Source organism: Melanostigma gelatinosum, assembly GCF_949748355.1.
Source record: "Melanostigma gelatinosum genome assembly, chromosome: 16".
Taxonomy (NCBI): domain Eukaryota; kingdom Metazoa; phylum Chordata; class Actinopteri; order Perciformes; family Zoarcidae; genus Melanostigma; species Melanostigma gelatinosum.
In genome coordinates this window covers 1-23,807 of record NC_136649.1, presented here as the reverse complement: position 1 = coordinate 23,807, position 23,807 = coordinate 1, and positions in this window count along the sequence as shown.

The window sequence follows — 23,807 nt, the reverse complement described above, 5'->3', positions numbered from 1 at the left end:
TGGAACTCCCTCTAATCAGATGGCTAAGCCGTCTCAGCTGTCTAATTGAACACCTGGCAATCAGGAGGAAACCTGTCTTAATCGGCACCAAAGGCCTGCTGGGTGTAAAACCACCAGTTAAGGGCCATCATCTCCACCCAATGAGTTTCTAATACAAGTCAAGGTACACTTTGTGGCACTTGGCAGGTTAGGTTCAGGGGAAAAAAAGGGTCTGGCTGCCTTTAGGCAGTCAGAGGGCACGGGCACACAAAGTATAGGCCTTAATACCTGTAATTCTCAAGAGGGGTTTGTAATTTTTTTTCATATTTTGCAGGTGTCCTGGCGGGTCTCCTAAAGGAGGTGTCCCCGCCCTCATCAGAGGAGGTAAGTCCATCATTTAGACACTCTAGGTCCCCCTAGTCTCAGTTTAACTGACCTCCAAGAATGGATAATAATACGTGTGACCAGTCTGTGTTTTAGCAGCGTGGAAATACGTTTAAAATGATGAATAACATTGCATAATCTGTAGCCGCGCTGTGAGGAGCTAACGCTAGCTACGTGTAGCTCCGGTTTTGCGGTACTCTGTATGTAAAATAAAAGTGCTTATAAAATAAAATAACCAGTAGAGTGTGAGAGGAGACAGAGGGCGTACCAGTGGAATTAAAGTGTGGGATTTTGGTGAAACTTGTGTGTGCGTATGCTTGATTAGAAGCTCCGTTTTTGTCGTTAGCATATCCGTTAGCATAACATCAGGATAACTTCCTGTCGGCGAAAAATAGTAGAAGAAATGCAAAACGCCAGAAAACCAACTAGCGGCCAGGAGGAGTAACTGCTAGATAATAGTAATAAGTGTTTAGAATCTGTGAATTTGTTAGAGCTTCATTGTCTAAGACCTGTAAGCTTACATCCTGACTTTAGTTTTAATTAAACATTATAACAAAGATTAATGGTTTCAGTTGTGCTTCTTCAATTCTTGAACTTAATTGTGATTCATTAGTAAATGAGATTCATTATTGTGCAGACCAGAGTGTAAGTGCAGTTCAACAGTTTGACTTGCATTGGTATTTCTGATTGAATATCTTTGAACACAGTTATTGATTTTTTTAAAGTTGAATTTAATATTTAATTGATTAATTATTCATTATTTTTTAATTTCATTTTACTTCCAATTTTAAACCTTTCGAATTCTGATTTGGAACTGGATTGTGATCTTGATTTTGACTCTGATTTAGATGTTGAGTTTGATTTAGGAATTCTAACTTCAATTTTGGATTCGAGATTCCTTCACATATCCAGTATTGACTCATTTTGGTACATTTACTATTTTACATCGTTCCTAAGAATCAATTTTGACACGGACGGCGCAAACATATTTGAGAGATCGTTGACCTCTCTTACACTACAGACGTATGCTAACATTTACTGCTGACCTGTGGTCAGTTTTGTGTTTGTTTTAGTCAAGGTGCGTGGTTGAGTGGATCCAGATCTGGGAAGTGGATCCCAGTTTTGGAGTCAACGGCCGCACACAATACAGCACAGAGGGTGAGTTGACTTTGATTCATGTGATGACAAGCGTGCACATTCAATACACACATTTGAATACTCCTAGGCTGCATTAATTTACATTAAAGAAGCAGAGGAAGGAAGTAGGAGAACTGGTAAGTAAACTAAGCTGTGAAGTAAGGGAAGTAGGAGAACTGGTGGGAAGACTAAAATGCTAGTTGGTTTTAAAAAAATATTTTTTTTTCCAAAGTAACTAAAAAAATATTTTTTTTTCCAAAGTAACTAAAAAAATATTTTTTTTTCCAAAGTAACTAAAAAAATATTTTTTTTTCCAAAGTAACTAAAAAAATATTTTTTTTTCCAAAGTAACTAAAAAAAAAAAATTTTTTTCCAAAGTAACTAAAACAATATTTTTTTTTCCAAAGTAACTAAAAAAATATTTTTTTTTTCAAAGTAACTAAAAAAATATTTTTTTTTCCAAGTAACTAAAAAAAATATTTTTTTTCCAAAGTAACTAAAAAAATATTTTTTTTTCCAAAGTAACTAAAAAAATATTTTTTTTCCCAAAGTAACTAAAAAAATATTTTTTTTCCCAAAGTAACTAAAAAAATATTTTTTTTTCCAAAGTAACTAAAAAAATATATTTTTTTCCAAAGTAACTAAAAAAATATATTTTTTTCCAAAGTAACTAAAAAAATATATTTTTTTCCCAAAGTAACTAAAAAAATATATTTTTTTCCAAAGTAACTAAAAAAATATTTTTTTTTCCAAAGTAACTAAAAAAATATTTTTTTTTCCAAAGTAACTAAAAAAATATTTTTTTTTCCAAAGTAACTAAAAAAATATTTTTTTTCCAAAGTAACTAAAAAAATATTTTTTTTTCCAAAGTAACTAAAAAAATATTTTTTTTTCCAAAGTAACTAAAAAAATATTTTTTTTTCCAAAGTAACTAAAAAAATATTTTTTTTCCAAAGTAACTAAAAAAATATTTTTTTTCCAAAGTAACTAAAAAAATATTTTTTTTCCAAAGTAACTAAAAAAATATTTTTTTTCCAAAGTAACTAAAAAAATATTTTTTTTTCCAAAGTAACTAAAAAAATATTTTTTTTTCCAAAGTAACTAAAAAAATATTTTTTTTTCCAAAGTAACTAAAAAAATATTTTTTTTTCCAAAGTAACTAAAAAAAATTTTTTTTTCCAAAGTAACTAAAAAAAATTTTTTTTTTCAAAGTAACTAAAAAAATTTTTTTTTTCCAAAGTAACTAAAAAAATTTTTTTTTTTCCAAAGTAACTAAAAAATTTTTTTTTTTTCCAAAGTAACTAAAAAAATATTTTTTTTCCCAAAGTAACTAAAAAAATATTTTTTTTTCCAAAGTAACTAAAAAAATATTTTTTTTTCCAAAGTAACTAAAAAAATATTTTTTTTTCCAAAGTAACTAAAAAAATATTTTTTTTCCAAAGTAACTAAAAAAATATTTTTTTTTCCAAAGTAACTAAAAAAATATTTTTTTTTCCAAAGTAACTAAAAAAATATATTTTTTTCCAAAGTAACTAAAAAAATATATTTTTTTCCAAAGTAACTAAAAAAATATATTTTTTTCCAAAGTAACTAAAAAAATATTTTTTTTCCAAAGTAACTAAAAAATATTTTTTTTCCAAAGTAACTAAAAAAATATTTTTTTTTCCAAAGTAACTAAAAAAATATTTTTTTTTCCAAAGTAACTAAAAAAATATTTTTTTTTCCAAAGTAACTAAAAAAATATTTTTTTTCCAAAGTAACTAAAAAAATATTTTTTTTTCCAAAGTAACTAAAAAAATATTTTTTTTTCCAAAGTAACTAAAAAAATATTTTTTTTTCCAAAGTAACTAAAAAAATATTTTTTTTTCCAAAGTAACTAAAAAAATATTTTTTTTTCCAAAGTAACTAAAAAAATATTTTATTTTCCAAAGTAACTAAAAAAATATTTTATTTTCCAAAGTAACTAAAAAAATATTTTATTTTCCAAAGTAACTAAAAAAATATTTTATTTTCCAAAGTAACTAAAAAAATATTTTATTTTCCAAAGTAACTAAAAAAATATTTTATTTTCCAAAGTAACTAAAAAAATATTTTATTTTCCAAAGTAACTAAAAAAATATTTTATTTTCCAAAGTAACTAAAAAAATATTTTATTTTCCAAAGTAACTAAAAAAATATATTTTTTTCCAAAGTAACTAAAAAATTTTTTTTTTTCCAAGTAACTAAAAAATTATTTTTTTTTCCAAGTAACTAAAAAAATATTTTTTTTTCCAAGTAACTAAAAAAATATTTTTTTTTCCAAAGTAACTAAAAAAATATTTTTTTTTCCAAAGTAACTAAAAATTTTTTTTTTTTTCCAAAGTAACTAAAAAAATTTTTTTTTTTCCAAAGTAACTAAAAAAATTTTTTTTTTTCCAAAGTAACTAAAAAAATTTTTTTTTTTCCAAAGTAACTAAAAAAATATTTTTTTTTCCAAAGTAACTAAAAAAATATTTTTTTTTCCAAAGTAACTAAAAAAATATATTTTTTTCCAAAGTAACTAAAAAAATATTTTTTTTTCCAAAGTAACTAAAAAAAAATTTTTTTTTCCGAAGTAACTAAAAAAAAATTTTTTTTTCCGAAGTAACTAAAAAAATATTTTTTTTTCCAAAGTAACTAAAAAAATATTTTTTTTTCCAAAGTAACTAAAAAAATATTTTTTTTCCCAAAGTAACTAAAAAAATATTTTTTTTCCAAAGTAACTAAAAAAATATTTTTTTTCCAAAGTAACTAAAAAAATATTTTTTTTTCCAAAGTAACTAAAAAAATATTTTTTTTTCCAAAGTAACTAAAAAAATATTTTTTTTTCCAAAGTAACTAAAAAAATATTTTTTTTCCAAAGTAACTAAAAAAATATTTTTTTTTCCAAAGTAACTAAAAAAATATTTTTTTTTCCAAAGTAACTAAAAAAGTAAATTTTTTCCAAAGTAACTAAAAAAAATATTTTTTTTTCCAAAGTAACTAAAAAAATATTTTTTTTTCCAAAGTAACTAAAAAAATATTTTTTTTTCCAAAGTAACTAAAAAAGTAAATTTTTTCCAAAGTAACTAAAAAAATATTTTTTTTTCCAAAGTAACTAAAAAAATATTTTTTTTTCCAAAGTAACTAAAAAAATATTTTTTTTTCCACAGTAACTAAAAAAATATTTTTTTTTCCAAAGTAACTAAAAAAATATTTTTTTTTCCAAAGTAACTAAAAAAATATTTTTTTTTCCAAAGTAACTAAAAAAATATTTTTTTTTCCAAAGTAACTAAAAAAATGTTTTTTTTCCCAAAGTAACTAAAAAAATGTTTTTTTTTCCAAAGTAACTAAAAAAATGTTTTTTTTTCCAAAGTAACTAAAAAAATATTTTTTTTTCCAAAGTAACTAAAAAAATATTTTTTTTTCCAAAGTAACTAAAAAAATATATTTTTTTCCACAGTAACTAAAAAAATATTTTTTTTTCCAAAGTAACTAAAAAAATATTTTTTTTTCCAAAGTAACTAAAAAAATGTTTTTTTTTCCAAAGTAACTAAAAAAATGTTTTTTTTTCCAAAGTAACTAAAAAAATGTTTTTTTTTCCAAAGTAACTAAAAAAATATTTTTTTTTCCAAAGTAACTAAAAAAATATTTTTTTTTCCAAAGTAACTAAAAAAATATTTTTTTTTCCAAAGTAACTAAAAAAATATTTTTTTTTCCAAAGTAACTAAAAAAATATTTTTTTTTCCAAAGTAACTAAAAAAATATTTTTTTTTCCAAAGTAACTAAAAAAATATTTTTTTTTCCAAAGTAACTAAAAAAATATTTTTTTTTCCAAAGTAACTAAAAAAATATTTTTTTTTCCAAAGTAACTAAAAAAAATATTTTTTTTTCCAAAGTAACTAAAAAAATATTTTTTTTTCCAAAGTAACTAAAAAAATATTTTTTTTTCCAAAGTAACTAAAAAAAATATTTTTTTTTCCAAAGTAACTAAAAAAATATTTTTTTTTCCAAAGTAACTAAAAAAATATTTTTTTTTCCACAGTAACTAAAAAAATATTTTTTTTTCCACAGTAACTAAAAAAATATTTTTTTTTCCAAAGTAACTAAAAAAATATTTTTTTTTCCAAAGTAACTAAAAAAATATTTTTTTTTCCAAAGTAACTAAAAAAATATTTTTTTTTCCAAAGTAACTAAAAAAATATTTTTTTTTCCAAAGTAACTAAAAAAATATTTTTTTTTCCAAAGTAACTAAAAAAATAATTTTTTTTCCAAAGTAACTAAAAAAATATTTTTTTTTCCAAAGTAACTAAAAAAATATTTTTTTTTCCAAAGTAACTAAAAAAATATTTTTTTTTCCAAAGTAACTAAAAAAATATTTTTTTTTCCAAAGTAACTAAAAAAATATTTTTTTTTCCAAAGTAACTAAAAAAATATTTTTTTTTCCAAAGTAACTAAAAAAATATTTTTTTTTCCAAAGTAACTAAAAAAATGTTTTTTTTCCCAAAGTAACTAAAAAAATGTTTTTTTTTCCAAAGTAACTAAAAAAATGTTTTTTTTTCCAAAGTAACTAAAAAAATATTTTTTTTTCCAAAGTAACTAAAAAAATATTTTTTTTTCCAAAGTAACTAAAAAAATATATTTTTTTCCACAGTAACTAAAAAAATATTTTTTTTTCCAAAGTAACTAAAAAAATATTTTTTTTTCCAAAGTAACTAAAAAAATGTTTTTTTTTCCAAAGTAACTAAAAAAATGTTTTTTTTTCCAAAGTAACTAAAAAAATGTTTTTTTTTCCAAAGTAACTAAAAAAATATTTTTTTTTCCAAAGTAACTAAAAAAATATTTTTTTTTCCAAAGTAACTAAAAAAATATTTTTTTTTCCAAAGTAACTAAAAAAATATTTTTTTTTCCAAAGTAACTAAAAAAATATTTTTTTTTCCAAAGTAACTAAAAAAATATTTTTTTTTCCAAAGTAACTAAAAAAATATTTTTTTTTCCAAAGTAACTAAAAAAATATTTTTTTTTCCAAAGTAACTAAAAAAATATTTTTTTTTCCAAAGTAACTAAAAAAAATATTTTTTTTTCCAAAGTAACTAAAAAAATATTTTTTTTTCCAAAGTAACTAAAAAAATATTTTTTTTTCCAAAGTAACTAAAAAAAATATTTTTTTTTCCAAAGTAACTAAAAAAATATTTTTTTTTCCAAAGTAACTAAAAAAATATTTTTTTTTCCACAGTAACTAAAAAAATATTTTTTTTTCCACAGTAACTAAAAAAATATTTTTTTTTCCAAAGTAACTAAAAAAATATTTTTTTTTCCAAAGTAACTAAAAAAATATTTTTTTTTCCAAAGTAACTAAAAAAATATTTTTTTTTCCAAAGTAACTAAAAAAATATTTTTTTTTCCAAAGTAACTAAAAAAATATTTTTTTTTCCAAAGTAACTAAAAAAATAATTTTTTTTCCAAAGTAACTAAAAAAATATTTTTTTTTCCAAAGTAACTAAAAAAATATTTTTTTTTCCAAAGTAACTAAAAAAATATTTTTTTTTCCAAAGTAACTAAAAAAATATTTTTTTTTCCAAAGTAACTAAAAAAATATTTTTTTTTCCAAAGTAACTAAAAAAATATTTTTTTTTCCAAAGTAACTAAAAAAATATTTTTTTTTCCAAAGTAACTAAAAAAATATTTTTTTTTCCAAAGTAACTAAAAAAAATATTTTTTTTTCCAAAGTAACTAAAAAAAATATTTTTTTTTCCAAAGTAACTAAAAAAAATATTTTTTTTTCCAAAGTAACTAAAAAAATATTTTTTTTTCCAAAGTAACTAAAAAAGTAAATTTTTTCCAAAGTAACTAAAAAAATATTTTTTTTTCCAAAGTAACTAAAAAAATATTTTTTTTTCCAAAGTAACTAAAAAAATATTTTTTTTTCCACAGTAACTAAAAAAATATTTTTTTTTCCAAAGTAACTAAAAAAATATTTTTTTTTCCAAAGTAACTAAAAAAATATTTTTTTTTCCAAAGTAACTAAAAAAATATTTTTTTTTCCAAAGTAACTAAAAAAATGTTTTTTTTTCCAAAGTAACTAAAAAAATGTTTTTTTTTCCAAAGTAACTAAAAAAATGTTTTTTTTTCCAAAGTAACTAAAAAAATATTTTTTTTTCCAAAGTAACTAAAAAAATATTTTTTTTTCCAAAGTAACTAAAAAAATATATTTTTTTCCACAGTAACTAAAAAAATATTTTTTTTTCCAAAGTAACTAAAAAAATATTTTTTTTTCCAAAGTAACTAAAAAAATGTTTTTTTTTCCAAAGTAACTAAAAAAATGTTTTTTTTTCCAAAGTAACTAAAAAAATGTTTTTTTTTCCAAAGTAACTAAAAAAATATTTTTTTTTCCAAAGTAACTAAAAAAATATTTTTTTTTCCAAAGTAACTAAAAAAATATTTTTTTTTCCAAAGTAACTAAAAAAATATTTTTTTTTCCAAAGTAACTAAAAAAATATTTTTTTTTCCAAAGTAACTAAAAAAATATTTTTTTTTCCAAAGTAACTAAAAAAATATTTTTTTTTCCAAAGTAACTAAAAAAATATTTTTTTTTCCAAAGTAACTAAAAAAATATTTTTTTTTCCAAAGTAACTAAAAAAATATTTTTTTTTTCCAAAGTAACTAAAAAAAAATTTTCTTTTCCAAAGTAACTAAAAAATATTTTTTTTTCCAAAGTAACTAAAAAATATTTTTTTTTCCAAAGTAACTAAAAAAATATTTTTTTTTCCAAAGTAACTAAAAAAATATTTTTTTTTCCAAAGTAACTAAAAAAATATTTTTTTTTCCAAAGTAACTAAAAAAAATATTTTTTTTTCCAAAGTAACTAAAAAAATATTTTTTTTTCCAAAGTAACTAAAAAAATATTTTTTTTTCCAAAGTAACTAAAAAAAATATTTTTTTTTCCAAAGTAACTAAAAAAATATTTTTTTTTCCAAAGTAACTAAAAAAATATATTTTTTTCCAAAGTAACTAAAAAAATATTTTTTTTTCCACAGTAACTAAAAAAATATTTTTTTTTCCAAAGTAACTAAAAAAATATTTTTTTTTCCAAAGTAACTAAAAAAATATTTTTTTTTCCAAAGTAACTAAAAAAATATTTTTTTTTCCAAAGTAACTAAAAAAATATTTTTTTTTCCAAAGTAACTAAAAAAATATTTTTTTTTCCAAAGTAACTAAAAAAATATTTTTTTTTCCAAAGTAACTAAAAAAATATTTTTTTTTCCAAAGTAACTAAAAAAATATTTTTTTTTCCAAAGTAACTAAAAAAATATTTTTTTTTCCAAAGTAACTAAAAAAATATTTTTTTTTCCAAAGTAACTAAAAAAATATTTTTTTTTCCAAAGTAACTAAAAAATATTTTTTTTTCCAAAGTAACTAAAAAAATATTTTTTTTTCCAAAGTAACTAAAAAAATATTTTTTTTTCCAAAGTAACTAAAAAAATATTTTTTTTTCCAAAGTAACTAAAAAAATATTTTTTTTTCCAAAGTAACTAAAAAAAATATTTTTTTTTCCAAAGTAACTAAAAAAATATTTTTTTTTCCAAAGTAACTAAAAAAATATTTTTTTTTCCAAAGTAACTAAAAAAGTAAATTTTTTCCAAAGTAACTAAAAAAAATTTTTTTTTTTCCAAAGTAACTAAAAAAATATTTTTTTTTCCAAAGTAACTAAAAAAATATTTTTTTTTCCAAAGTAACTAAAAAAATATTTTTTTTTCCACAGTAACTAAAAAAATATTTTTTTTTCCAAAGTAACTAAAAAAATATTTTTTTTTCCAAAGTAACTAAAAAAATATTTTTTTTTCCAAAGTAACTAAAAAAATATTTTTTTTTCCAAAGTAACTAAAAAAATATTTTTTTTTCCAAAGTAACTAAAAAAATATTTTTTTTTCCAAAGTAACTAAAAAAATATTTTTTTTTCCAAAGTAACTAAAAAAATATTTTTTTTTCCAAAGTAACTAAAAAATATTTTTTTTTCCAAAGTAACTAAAAAAATATTTTTTTTTCCAAAGTAACTAAAAAAATATTTTTTTTTCCAAAGTAACTAAAAAAATATTTTTTTTTCCAAAGTAACTAAAAAAATATTTTTTTTTCCAAAGTAACTAAAAAAAATATTTTTTTTTCCAAAGTAACTAAAAAAATATTTTTTTTTCCAAAGTAACTAAAAAAATATTTTTTTTTCCAAAGTAACTAAAAAAGTAAATTTTTTCCAAAGTAACTAAAAAAAATTTTTTTTTTTCCAAAGTAACTAAAAAAATATTTTTTTTTCCAAAGTAACTAAAAAAATATTTTTTTTTCCAAAGTAACTAAAAAAATATTTTTTTTTCCACAGTAACTAAAAAAATATTTTTTTTTCCAAAGTAACTAAAAAAATATTTTTTTTTCCAAAGTAACTAAAAAAATATTTTTTTTTCCAAAGTAACTAAAAAAATATTTTTTTTTCCAAAAAAATATTTTTTTTTCCAAAGTAACTAAAAAAGTAAATTTTTTCCAAAGTAACTAAAAAAAATATTTTTTTTTCCAAAGTAACTAAAAAAAAATTTTTTTTTCCAAAGTAACTAAAAAAATATTTTTTTTTTCCAAAGTAACTAAAAAAGTAAATTTTTTCCAAAGTAACTAAAAAAAATATTTTTTTTTCCAAAGTAACTAAAAAAATATTTTTTTTTCCAAAGTAACTAAAAAAATATTTTTTTTTCCAAAGTAACTAAAAAAATATTTTTTTTTCCAAAGTAACTAAAAAAATATTTTTTTTTCCAAAGTAACTAAAAAAATATTTTTTTTCCAAAGTAACTAAAAAAATAGTTTTTTTCCAAAGTAACTAAAAAAATATTTTTTTTCCAAAGTAACTAAAAAAATGCTATACTTTGGCCGAAAACGGCCAAAGTATAGCATGTCGAAAAAAGTAAAATATAGTGATAGTATAGCGTGTCGGAAAAAGTCAAACACGACCACAGTATAGCATGTCGAAAAAGATAAAAACGGTCATAGTATAGCATGTGGAAAAAAGTCAAAAACGGTCACAGTATAGCATGTCGAAAAAAGTCAAAAACGGTCATAGTATAGCATGTCGAAAAAAGGTCATAGTATAGCATGTCGAAAAAAGGTCATAGTATAGCATGTGGAAAAAAGTCAAAAACGGTCACAGTATAGCATGTCGAAAAAAGTCAAAAACAGCCATAGAATAGCAAGTCAAAAACAGCCATAGTATAGCATGTCAAAAAAAGTCAAAAACGGTCATAGTATAGCATGTCGAAAAAAGTCAAAAAACGTCATAGTATAGCATGTGGAAAAAAGTCAAAAACGGTCACAGTATAGCATGTCGAAAAAAGAAAAAACGGTCATACTATAGCAAGTCGAAAACAGCCATAGTATAGCATGTCGAAAAAGGTCATAGTATAGCATGTGGAAAAAAGTCAAAAACGGTCACAGTATAGCATGTCGAAAAAAGTCAAAAACAGCCATAGTATAGCATGTCGAAAAAAGTCAAAAACAGCCATAGTATAGCATGTCGAAAAAAGGTCATAGTATAGCATGTCGAAAAAAGTCAAAAACAGTCATACTATAGCAAGTCGAAAACAGCCATAGTATAGCATGTCGAAAAAAGTCAAAAAACGTCATAGTATAGCATGTGGAAAAAAGTCAAAAACGGTCACAGTATAGCATGTCGAAAAAAGAAAAAACGGTCATAGTATAGCATGTCGAAAAAAGTCAAAAACAGTCGTACTATAGCAAGTCGAAAACAGCCATAGTATAGCATGTCGAAAAAGGTCATAGTATAGCATGTCGAAAAAAGTCAAAAACAGCCATAGTATAGCATGTCGAAAAAAGGTCATAGTATAGCATGTCGAAAAAAGTCAAAAACGGCCATAGTATAGCATGTCGAAAAAAGTCAAAAACAGTCATAGTATAGCATGTCGAAAAAAGGTCATAGTATAGCATGTGGAAAAAAGTCAAAAACGGTCACAGTATAGCATGTCGAAAAAAGTCAAAAACGGTCATAGTATAGCATGTCGAAAAAAGTCAAAAACGGCCATAGTATAGCATGTCGAAAAAAGTAAAAAACAGCCATAGTATAGCAAGTCAAAAACAGCCATAGTATAGCATGTCGAAAAAAGTCAAAAACGGTCATAGTATAGCATGTCGAAGAAAGTCAAAAACGGTCATAGTATAGCATGTGGAAAAAAGTAAAATATAGTCATAGTATAACGTGTCGAAAAATGTCAAAAACGGTCGTAGTATAGCATGTCGAAAAAAGTCGAAAACAGCCAAAGTATAGCATGTCGAAAAAAGTAAAATATAGTGATAGTATAGCGTGTCGGAAAAAGTCAAACACGACCACAGTATAGCATGTCGAAAAAGATAAAAACGGTCATAGTATAGCATGTCAAAAAAAGTCAAAAACAGCCATAGTATAGCATGTCGAAAAAAGAAAAAACGGTCATAGTATAGCATGTCGAAAAAAGTAAAATATAGTCATAGTATAACGTGTCGAAAAATGTCAAAAACGGGCATAGTATAGAATGTTGAAAAAAGGTCACAGTATAGCATGTGGAAAAAAGTCAAAAACGGTCACAGTATAGCATGTCGGAAAAAGTCAAAAATGGTCATAGTATAGCAAGTCGAAAAGAGCCAAAGTATAGCATGTCGAAAAAAGTAAAATATAGTGATAGTATAGCGTGTCGGAAAAAGTCAAACACGACCACAGTATAGCATGTCGAAAAAGATAAAAACGGTCATAGTATAGCATGTCAAAAAAAGTCAAAAACAGTCATACTATAGCAAGTTGAAAACAGCCATAGTATAGCATGTCTAAAAAAGTCAAAAACAGTCATACTATAGCATGTCGAAAAAAGTCATAGTATAGCATGTCGAAAAAAGGTCATAGTATAGCATGTGGAAAAAAGTCAAAAACGGTCACAGTATAGCATGTCGAAAAAAGTCAAAAACGGTCATAGTATAGCATGTCGAAAAAAGTCAAAAACAGTCATAGTATAGCATGTCGAAAAAAGTCAAAAACAGCCATAGTATAGCATGTCGAAAAAAGTCAAAAACAGTCATAGTATAGCATGTCGAAAAAAGTCAAAAACAGTCATAGTATAGCATGTCGAAAAAAGTCAAAAACAGCCATAGTATAGCATGTCGAAAAAAGGTCATAGTATAGCATGTGGAAAAAAGTCAAAAACGGTCACAGTATAGCATGTCGAAAAAAGTCAAAAACGGCCATAGTATAGCATGTCGAAAAAAGTCAAAAACAGCCATAGTATAGCAAGTCAAAAACAGTCATAGTATAGCATGTCGAAAAAAGGTCATAGTATAGCATGTGGAAAAAAGTCAAAAACGGTCACAGTATAGCATGTCGAAAAAAGTCAAAAACGGTCATAGTATAGCATGTCGAAAAAAGTCAAAAACGGCCATAGTATAGCATGTCGAAAAAAGTAAAAAACAGCCATAGTATAGCAAGTCAAAAACAGCCATAGTATAGCATGTCGAAAAAAGTCAAAAACGGTCATAGTATAGCATGTCGAAAAAAGTCAAAAACGGTCATAGTATAGCATGTCGAAAAAAGTCAAAAACGGTCATAGTATAGCATGTCGAAAAAAGTCATAGTATAGCATGTCGAAAAAAGGTCATAGTATAGCATGTGGAAAAAAGTCAAAAACGGTCACAGTATAGCATGTCGAAGAAAGTCAAAAACGGTCATAGTATAGCATGTGGAAAAAAGTAAAATATAGTCATAGTATAACGTGTCGAAAAATGTCAAAAACGGTCGTAGTATAGCATGTCGAAAAAAGTCGAAAACAGCCAAAGTATAACATGTCGAAAAAAGTAAAATATAGTGATAGTATAGCGTGTCGGAAAAAGTCAAACACGACCACAGTATAGCATGTCGAAAAAGATAAAAACGGTCATAGTATAGCATGTCGAAAAAAGTCATAGTATAGCATGTCGAAAAAAGGTCATAGTATAGCATGTGGAAAAAAGTCAAAAACGGTCACAGTATAGCATGTCGAAAAAAGTCAAAAACGGTAATAGTATAGCATGTCGAAAAAAGTCTAAAACGGCCATAGTATAGCATGTCGAAAAAAGTCAAAAACAGCCATAGTATAGCATGTCGAAAAAAGGTCATAGTATAGCATGTGGAAAAAAGTCAAAAACGGTCACAGTATAGCATGTCGAAAAAAGTCAAAACGGTCATAGTATAGCATGTCGAAAAAAGTCAAAAACAGTCATAGTATAGCATGTCGAAAAAAGTCAAAAACAGCCATAGTATAGCATGTCGAAAAAAGTCAAAAACAGTCATAGTATAGCATGTCGAAAAAAGTCAAAAACAGTCATAGTATAGCATGTCGAAAAAAGTCAAAAACAGCCATAGTATAGCATGTCGAAAAAAGGTCATAGTATAGCATGTGGAAAAAAGTCAAAAACGGTCACAGTATAGCATGTCGAAAAAAGTCAAAAACGGCCATAGTATAGCATGTCGAAAAAAGTCAAAAACAGCCATAGTATAGCAAGTCAAAAACAGTCATAGTATAGCATGTCGAAAAAAGGTCATAGTATAGCATGTGGAAAAAAGTCAAAAACGGTCACAGTATAGCATGTCGAAAAAAGTCAAAAACGGTCATAGTATAGCATGTCGAAAAAAGTCAAAAACGGCCATAGTATAGCATGTCGAAAAAAGTAAAAAACAGCCATAGTATAGCAAGTCAAAAACAGCCATAGTATAGCATGTCGAAAAAAGGTCATAGTATAGCATGTGGAAAAAAGTCAAAAACGGTCACAGTATAGCATGTCGAAGAAAGTCAAAAACGGTCATAGTATAGCATGTGGAAAAAAGTAAAATATAGTCATAGTATAACGTGTCGAAAAATGTCAAAAACGGTCGTAGTATAGCATGTCGAAAAAAGTCGAAAACAGCCAAAGTATAACATGTCGAAAAAAGTAAAATATAGTGATAGTATAGCGTGTCGGAAAAAGTCAAACACGACCACAGTATAGCATGTCGAAAAAGATAAAAACGGTCATAGTATAGCATGTCGAAAAAAGTCATAGTATAGCATGTCGAAAAAAGGTCATAGTATAGCATGTGGAAAAAAGTCAAAAACGGTCACAGTATAGCATGTCGAAAAAAGTCAAAAACGGTAATAGTATAGCATGTCGAAAAAAGTCTAAAACGGCCATAGTATAGCATGTCGAAAAAAGTCAAAAACAGCCATAGTATAGCATGTCGAAAAAAGGTCATAGTATAGCATGTGGAAAAAAGTCAAAAACGGTCACAGTATAGCATGTCGAAAAAAGTCAAAACGGTCATAGTATAGCATGTCGAAAAAAGTCAAAAACGGCCATAGTATAGCATGTAGAAAAAAGTCAAAAACAGCCATAGTATAGCATGTCGAAAAAAGTCTAAAACGGCCATAGTATAGCATGTCGAAAAAGTCAAAAACAGCCATAGAATAGCAAGTCAAAAACAGCCATAGTATAGCATGTCGAAAAAAGTCAAAAACGGTCATAGTATAGCATGTTGAAAAAAGTCAAAAACAGTCATAGTATAGCATGTCGAAAAAAGTCAAAAACGGTCATAGTATAGCATATCGAAAAAAGGCAAAAACAGTCATAGTATAGCATGTGGAAAAAAGTCAAAAACGGTCACAGTATAGCATGTCGAAAAAAGTCAAAAACGGCCATAGTATACCATGTCGAAAAAAGTTAAATATAGTGATAGTATAGCGTGTCGGAAAAAGTCAAACACGACCACAGTATAGCATGTCGAAAAAGATAAAAACGGTCATAGTATAGCATGTCAAAAAAAGTCAAAAACAGCCATAGTATAGCATGTCGAAAAAAGAAAAAACGGTCATAGTATAGCATGTCGAAAAAAGTCATAGTATAGCATGTCGAAAAAAGGTCATAGTATAGCATGTGGAAAAAAGTCAAAAACGGTCACAGTATAGCATGTCGAAAAAAGTCAAAAACGGTAATAGTATAGCATGTCGAAAAAAGTCTAAAACGGCCATAGTATAGCATGTCGAAAAAAGTCAAAAACAGCCATAGTATAGCATGTCGAAAAACGGTCACAGTATAGCATGTCGAAAAAAGTCAAAACGGTCATAGTATAGCATGTCGAAAAAAGTCAAAAACGGCCATAGTATAGCATGTAGAAAAAAGTCAAAAACAGCCATAGTATAGCATGTCGAAAAAAGTCTAAAACGGCCATAGTATAGCATGTCGAAAAAGTCAAAAACAGCCATAGAATAGCAAGTCAAAAACAGCCATAGTATAGCATGTCGAAAAAAGTCAAAAACGGTCATAGTATAGCATGTTGAAAAAAGTCAAAAACAGTCATAGTATAGCATGTCGAAAAAAGTCAAAAACGGTCATAGTATAGCATATCGAAAAAAGGCAAAAACAGTCATAGTATAGCATGTGGAAAAAAGTCAAAAACGGTCACAGTATAGCATGTCGAAAAAAGTCAAAAACGGCCATAGTATACCATGTCGAAAAAAGTTAAATATAGTGATAGTATAGCGTGTCGGAAAAAGTCAAACACGACCACAGTATAGCATGTCGAAAAAGATAAAAACGGTCATAGTATAGCATGTCAAAAAAAGTCAAAAACAGCCATAGTATAGCATGTCGAAAAAAGAAAAAACGGTCATAGTATAGCATGTCGAAAAAAGTCATAGTATAGCATGTCGAAAAAAGGTCATAGTATAGCATGTGGAAAAAAGTCAAAAACGGTCACAGTATAGCATGTCGAAGAAAGTCAAAAACGGTCATAGTATAGCATGTGGAAAAAAGTAAAATATAGTCATAGTATAACGTGTCGAAAAATGTCAAAAACGGTCGTAGTATAGCATGTCGAAAAAAGTCGAAAACAGCCAAAGTATAGCATGTCGAAAAAAGTAAAATATAGTGATAGTATAGCGTGTCGGAAAAAGTCAAACACGACCACAGTATAGCATGTCGAAAAAGATAAAAACGGTCATAGTATAGCATGTCAAAAAAAGTCAAAAACAGCCATAGTATAGCATGTCGAAAAAAGAAAAAACGGTCATAGTATAGCATGTCGAAAAAAGTAAAATATAGTCATAGTATAACGTGTCGAAAAATGTCAAAAACGGGCATAGTATAGCATGTCGAAAAAAGGTCACAGTATAGCATGTGGAAAAAAGTCAAAAACGGTCACAGTATAGCATGTCGGAAAAAGTCAAAAATGGTCATAGTATAGCAAGTCGAAAAGAGCCAAAGTATAGCATGTCGAAAAAAGTAAAATATAGTGATAGTATAGCGTGTCGGAAAAAGTCAAACACGACCACAGTATAGCATGTCGAAAAAGATAAAAACGGTCATAGTATAGCATGTCAATAAAAGTCAAAAACAGTCATACTATAGCAAGTTGAAAACAGCCATAGTATAGCATGTCTAAAAAAGTCAAAAACAGTCATACTATAGCATGTCGAAAAAAGTCATAGTATAGCATGTCGAAAAAAGGTCATAGTATAGCATGTGGAAAAAAGTCAAAAACGGTCACAGTATAGCATGTCGAAAAAAGTCAAAAACGGCCATAGTATAGCATGTCGAAAAAAGTAAAAAACAGCCATAGTATAGCAAGTCAAAAACAGCCATAGTATAGCATGTCGAAAAAAGTCAAAAACGGTCATAGTATAGCATGTCGAAAAAAGTCAAAAACGGTCATAGTATAGCATGTCGAAAAAAGTCAAAAACGGTCATAGTATAGCATGTCGAAAAAAGTCATAGTATAGCATGTCGAAAAAAGGTCATAGTATAGCATGTGGAAAAAAGTCAAAAACGGTCACAGTATAACATGTCGAAGAAAGTCAAAGACGGTCATAGTATAGCATGTGGAAAAAAGTAAAATATAGTCATAGTATAACGTGTCGAAAAATGTCAAAAACGGTCGTAGTATAGCATGTCGAAAAAAGTCGAAAACAGCCAAAGTATAGCATGTCGAAAAAAGTAAAATATAGTGATAGTATAGCGTGTCGGAAAAAGTCAAACACGACCACAGTATAGCATGTCGAAAAAGATAAAAACGGTCATAGTATAGCATGTCGAAAAAAGTCATAGTATAGCATGTCGAAAAAAGGTCATAGTATAGCATGTGGAAAAAAGTCAAAAACGGTCACAGTATAGCATGTCGAAAAAAGTCAAAAACGGTAATAGTATAGCATGTCGAAAAAAGTCTAAAACGGCCATAGTATAGCATGTCGAAAAAAGTCAAAAACAGCCATAGTATAGCATGTCGAAAAAAGGTCATAGTATAGCATGTGGAAAAAAGTCAAAAACGGTCACAGTATAGCATGTCGAAAAAAGTCAAAACGGTCATAGTACAGCATGTCGAAAAAAGTCAAAAACGGCCATAGTATAGCATGTAGAAAAAAGTCAAAAACAGCCATAGTATAGCATGTCGAAAAAAGTCTAAAACGGCCATAGTATAGCATGTCGAAAAAGTCAAAAACAGCCATAGAATAGCAAGTCAAAAACAGCCATAGTATAGCATGTAAAAAAAAGTCAAAAACAGTCATAGTATAGCATGTCGAAAAAAGTCAAAAACGGTCATAGTATAGCATGTTGAAAAAAGTCAAAAACAGTCATAGTATAGCATGTCGAAAAAAGTCAAAAACGGTCATAGTATAGCATATCGAAAAAAGGCAAAAACAGTCATAGTATAGCATGTGGAAAAAAGTCAAAAACGGTCACAGTATAGCATGTCGAAAAAAGTCAAAAACGGCCATAGTATAGCATGTAGAAAAAAGTCAAAAACAGCCATAGTATAGCATGTCGAAAAAAGTCTAAAACGGCCATAGTATAGCATGTCGAAAAAGTCAAAAACAGCCATAGAATAGCAAGTCAAAAACAGCCATAGTATAGCATGTCGAAAAAAGTCAAAAACGGTCATAGTATAGCATGTTGAAAAAAGTCAAAAACAGTCATAGTATAGCATGTCGAAAAAAGTCAAAAACGGTCATAGTATAGCATATCGAAAAAAGGCAAAAACGGTCATAGTATAGCATGTTGAAAAAAGTCAAAAACGGTCATAGTATAGCAAGTCAAAAACAGCCATAGTATAGCATGTCGAAAAAAGTCAAAAACGGTCACAGTATAGCATGTCGAAAAAAGTCAAAAACGGTCATAGTATAGCATGTGGAAAAAGGTCATAAACGGCCATAGTATAGCATGTCGAAAAAAGTCAAAAACAGCCATAGTATAGCAAGTCAAAAACAGCCATAGTATAGCATGTCGAAAAAAGTCAAAAACGGTCATAGTATAGCATGTCGAAAAAAGTCAAAAACGGCCATAGTATAGCATGTCGAAAAAAGTCAAAAACAGCCATAGTATAGCAAGTCAAAAACAGCCATAGTATAGCATGTCGAAAAAAGTCAAAAACGGTCATAGTATAGCATGAGGAAAAAAGTTAAAAACGGTCATAGTATAGCATGTCGAAAAAAGTCAAAAACTACCATAGTATAGCATGTCGAAAAAAGTCAAAAACAGTCATACTATAGCAAGTCAAAAACAGCCATAGTATAGCATGTCGAAAAAAGTCAAAAACAGCCATAGTATAGTTAGGGTTAGGGTTAGGGTTAGGGTTAGGGTTGGGTTAGGGTTAGGGTTAGGGTTAGGGTTAGGGTTAGGGTTAGGGTTAGGGTTAGGGTTAGGGTTAGGGTTAGGGTTAGGGTTAGGGTTAGGGTTAGGGTTAGGGTTAGGGTTAGGGTTAGGGTTAGGGTTAGGGTTAGGGTTAGGGTTAGGGTTAGGGTTAGGGTTAGGGTTAGGGTTAGGGTTAGGGTTAGGGTTAGGGTTAGGGTTAGGGTTAGGGTTAGGGTTAGGGTTAGGGTTAGGGTTAGGGTTAGGGTTAGGGTTAGGGTTAGGGTTAGGGTTAGGGTTAGGGTTAGGGTTAGGGTTAGGGTTAGGGTTAGGGTTAGGGTTAGGGTTAGGGTTAGGGTTAGGGTTAGGGTTAGGGTTAGGGTTAGGGTTAGGGTTAGGGTTAGGGTTAGGGTTAGGGTTAGGGTTAGGGTTAGGGTTAGGGTTAGGGTTAGGGTTAGGGTTAGGGTTAGGGTTAGGGTTAGGGTTAGGGTTAGGGTTAGGGTTAGGGTTAGGGTTAGGGTTAGGGTTAGGGTTAGGGTTAGGGTTAGGGTTAGGGTTAGGGTTAGGGTTAGGGTTAGGGTTAGGGTTAGGGTTAGGGTTAGGGTTAGGGTTAGGGTTAGGGTTAGGGTTAGGGTTAGGGTTAGGGTTAGGGTTAGGGTTAGGGTTAGGGTTAGGGTTAGGGTTAGGGTTAGGGTTAGGGTTAGGGTTAGGGTTAGGGTTAGGGTTAGGGTTAGGGTTAGGGTTAGGGTTAGGGTTAGGGTTAGGGTTAGGGTTAGGGTTAGGGTTAGGGTTAGGGTTAGGGTTAGGGTTAGGGTTAGGGTTAGGGTTAGGGTTAGGGTTAGGGTTAGGGTTAGGGTTAGGGTTAGGGTTAGGGTTAGGGTTAGGGTTAGGGTTAGGGTTAGGGTTAGGGTTAGGGTTAGGGTTAGGGTTAGGGTTAGGGTTAGGGTTAGGGTTAGGGTTAGGGTTAGGGTTAGGGTTAGGGTTAGGGTTAGGGTTAGGGTTAGGGTTAGGGTTAGGGTTAGGGTTAGGGTTAGGGTTAGGGTTAGGGTTAGGGTTAGGGTTAGGGTTAGGGTTAGGGTTAGGGTTAGGGTTAGGGTTAGGGTTAGGGTTAGGGTTAGGGTTAGGGTTAGGGTTAGGGTTAGGGTTAGGGTTAGGGTTAGGGTTAGGGTTAGGGTTAGGGTTAGGGTTAGGGTTAGGGTTAGGGTTAGGGTTAGGGTTAGGGTTAGGGTTAGGGTTAGGGTTAGGGTTAGGGTTAGGGTTAGGGTTAGGGTTAGGGTTAGGGTTAGGGTTAGGGTTAGGGTTAGGGTTAGGGTTAGGGTTAGGGTTAGGGTTAGGGTTAGGGTTAGGGTTAGGGTTAGGGTTAGGGTTAGGGTTAGGGTTAGGGTTAGGGTTAGGGTTAGGGTTAGGGTTAGGGTTAGGGTTAGGGTTAGGGTTAGGGTTAGGGTTAGGGTTAGGGTTAGGGTTAGGGTTAGGGTTAGGGTTAGGGTTAGGGTTAGGGTTAGGGTTAGGGTTAGGGTTAGGGTTAGGGTTAGGGTTAGGGTTAGGGTTAGGGTTAGGGTTAGGGTTAGGGTTAGGGTTAGGGTTAGGGTTAGGGTTAGGGTTAGGGTTAGGGTTAGGGTTAGGGTTAGGGTTAGGGTTAGGGTTAGGGTTAGGGTTAGGGTTAGGGTTAGGGTTAGGGTTAGGGTTAGGGTTAGGGTTAGGGTTAGGGTTAGGGTTAGGGTTAGGGTTAGGGTTAGGGTTAGGGTTAGGGTTAGGGTTAGGGTTAGGGTTAGGGTTAGGGTTAGGGTTAGGGTTAGGGTTAGGGTTAGGGTTAGGGTTAGGGTTAGGGTTAGGGTTAGGGTTAGGGTTAGGGTTAGGGTTAGGGTTAGGGTTAGGGTTAGGGTTAGGGTTAGGGTTAGGGTTAGGGTTAGGGTTAGGGTTAGGGTTAGGGTTAGGGTTAGGGTTAGGGTTAGGGTTAGGGTTAGGGTTAGGGTTAGGGTTAGGGTTAGGGTTAGGGTTAGGGTTAGGGTTAGGGTTAGGGTTAGGGTTAGGGTTAGGGTTAGGGTTAGGGTTAGGGTTAGGGTTAGGGTTAGGGTTAGGGTTAGGGTTAGGGTTAGGGTTAGGGTTAGGGTTAGGGTTAGGGTTAGGGTTAGGGTTAGGGTTAGGGTTAGGGTTAGGGTTAGGGTTAGGGTTAGGGTTAGGGTTAGGGTTAGGGTTAGGGTTAGGGTTAGGGTTAGGGTTAGGGTTAGGGTTAGGGTTAGGGTTAGGGTTAGGGTTAGGGTTAGGGTTAGGGTTAGGGTTAGGGTTAGGGTTAGGGTTAGGGTTAGGGTTAGGGTTAGGGTTAGGGTTAGGGTTAGGGTTAGGGTTAGGGTTAGGGTTAGGGTTAGGGTTAGGGTTAGGGTTAGGGTTAGGGTTAGGGTTAGGGTTAGGGTTAGGGTTAGGGTTAGGGTTAGGGTTAGGGTTAGGGTTAGGGTTAGGGTTAGGGTTAGGGTTAGGGTTAGGGTTAGGGTTAGGGTTAGGGTTAGGGTTAGGGTTAGGGTTAGGGTTAGGGTTAGGGTTAGGGTTAGGGTTAGGGTTAGGGTTAGGGTTAGGGTTAGGGTTAGGGTTAGGGTTAGGGTTAGGGTTAGGGTTAGGGTTAGGGTTAGAGGTTAGGGTTAGGGTTAGGGTTAGGGTTAGGGTTAGGGTTAGGGTTAGGGTTAGGGTTAGGGTTAGGGTTAGGGTTAGGGTTAGGGTTAGGGTTAGGGTTAGGGTTAGGGTTAGGGTTAGGGTTAGGGTTAGGGTTAGGGTTAGGGTTAGGGTTAGGGTTAGGGTTAGGGTTAGGGTTAGGGTTAGGGTTAGGGTTAGGGTTAGGGTTAGGGTTAGGGTTAGGGTTAGGGTTAGGGTTAGGGTTAGGGTTAGGGTTAGGGTTAGGGTTAGGGTTAGGGTTAGGGTTAGGGTTAGGGTTAGGGTTAGGGTTAGGGTTAGGGTTAGGGTTAGGGTTAGGGTTAGGGTTAGGGTTAGGGTTAGGGTTAGGGTTAGGGTTAGGGTTAGGGTTAGGGTTAGGGTTAGGGTTAGGGTTAGGGTTAGGGTTAGGGTTAGGGTTAGGGTTAGGGTTAGGGTTAGGGTTAGGGTTAGGGTTAGGGTTAGGGTTAGGGTTAGGGTTAGGGTTAGGGTTAGGGTTAGGGTTAGGGTTAGGGTTAGGGTTAGGGTTAGGGTTAGGGTTAGGGTTAGGGTTAGGGTTAGGGTTAGGGTTAGGGTTAGGGTTAGGGTTAGGGTTAGGGTTAGGGTTAGGGTTAGGGTTAGGGTTAGGGTTAGGGTTAGGGTTAGGGTTAGGGTTAGGGTTAGGGTTAGGGTTAGGGTTAGGGTTAGGGTTAGGGTTAGGGTTAGGGTTAGGGTTAGGGTTAGGGTTAGGGTTAGGGTTAGGGTTAGGGTTAGGGTTAGGGTTAGGGTTAGGGTTAGGGTTAGGGTTAGGGTTAGGGTTAGGGTTAGGGTTAGGGTTAGGGTTAGGGTTAGGGTTAGGGTTAGGGTTAGGGTTAGGGTTAGGGTTAGGGTTAGGGTTAGGGTTAGGGTTAGGGTTAGGGTTAGGGTTAGGGTTAGGGTTAGGGTTAGGGTTAGGGTTAGGGTTAGGGTTAGGGTTAGGGTTAGGGTTAGGGTTAGGGTTAGGGTTAGGGTTAGGGTTAGGGTTAGGGTTAGGGTTAGGGTTAGGGTTAGGGTTAGGGTTAGGGTTAGGGTTAGGGTTAGGGTTAGGGTTAGGGTTAGGGTTAGGGTTAGGGTTAGGGTTAGGGTTAGGGTTAGGGTTAGGGTTAGGGTTAGGGTTAGGGTTAGGGTTAGGGTTAGGGTTAGGGTTAGGGTTAGGGTTAGGGTTAGGGTTAGGGTTAGGGTTAGGGTTAGGGTTAGGGTTAGGGTTAGGGTTAGGGTTAGGGTTAGGGTTAGGGTTAGGGTTAGGGTTAGGGTTAGGGTTAGGGTTAGGGTTAGGGTTAGGGTTAGGGTTAGGGTTAGGGTTAGGGTTAGGGTTAGGGTTAGGGTTAGGGTTAGGGTTAGGGTTAGGGTTAGGGTTAGGGTTAGGGTTAGGGTTAGGGTTAGGGTTAGGGTTAGGGTTAGGGTTAGGGTTAGGGTTAGGGTTAGGGTTAGGGTTAGGGTTAGGGTTAGGGTTAGGGTTAGGGTTAGGGTTAGGGTTAGGGTTAGGGTTAGGGTTAGGGTTAGGGTTAGGGTTAGGGTTAGGGTTAGGGTTAGGGTTAGGGTTAGGGTTAGGGTTAGGGTTAGGGTTAGGGTTAGGGTTAGGGTTAGGGTTAGGGTTAGGGTTAGGGTTAGGGTTAGGGTTAGGGTTAGGGTTAGGGTTAGGGTTAGGGTTAGGGTTAGGGTTAGGGTTAGGGTTAGGGTTAGGGTTAGGGTTAGGGTTAGGGTTAGGGTTAGGGTTAGGGTTAGGGTTAGGGTTAGGGTTAGGGTTAGGGTTAGGGTTAGGGTTAGGGTTAGGGTTAGGGTTAGGGTTAGGGTTAGGGTTAGGGTTAGGGTTAGGGTTAGGGTTAGGGTTAGGGTTAGGGTTAGGGTTAGGGTTAGGGTTAGGGTTAGGGTTAGGGTTAGGGTTAGGGTTAGGGTTAGGGTTAGGGTTAGGGTTAGGGTTAGGGTTAGGGTTAGGGTTAGGGTTAGGGTTAGGGTTAGGGTTAGGGTTAGGGTTAGGGTTAGGGTTAGGGTTAGGGTTAGGGTTAGGG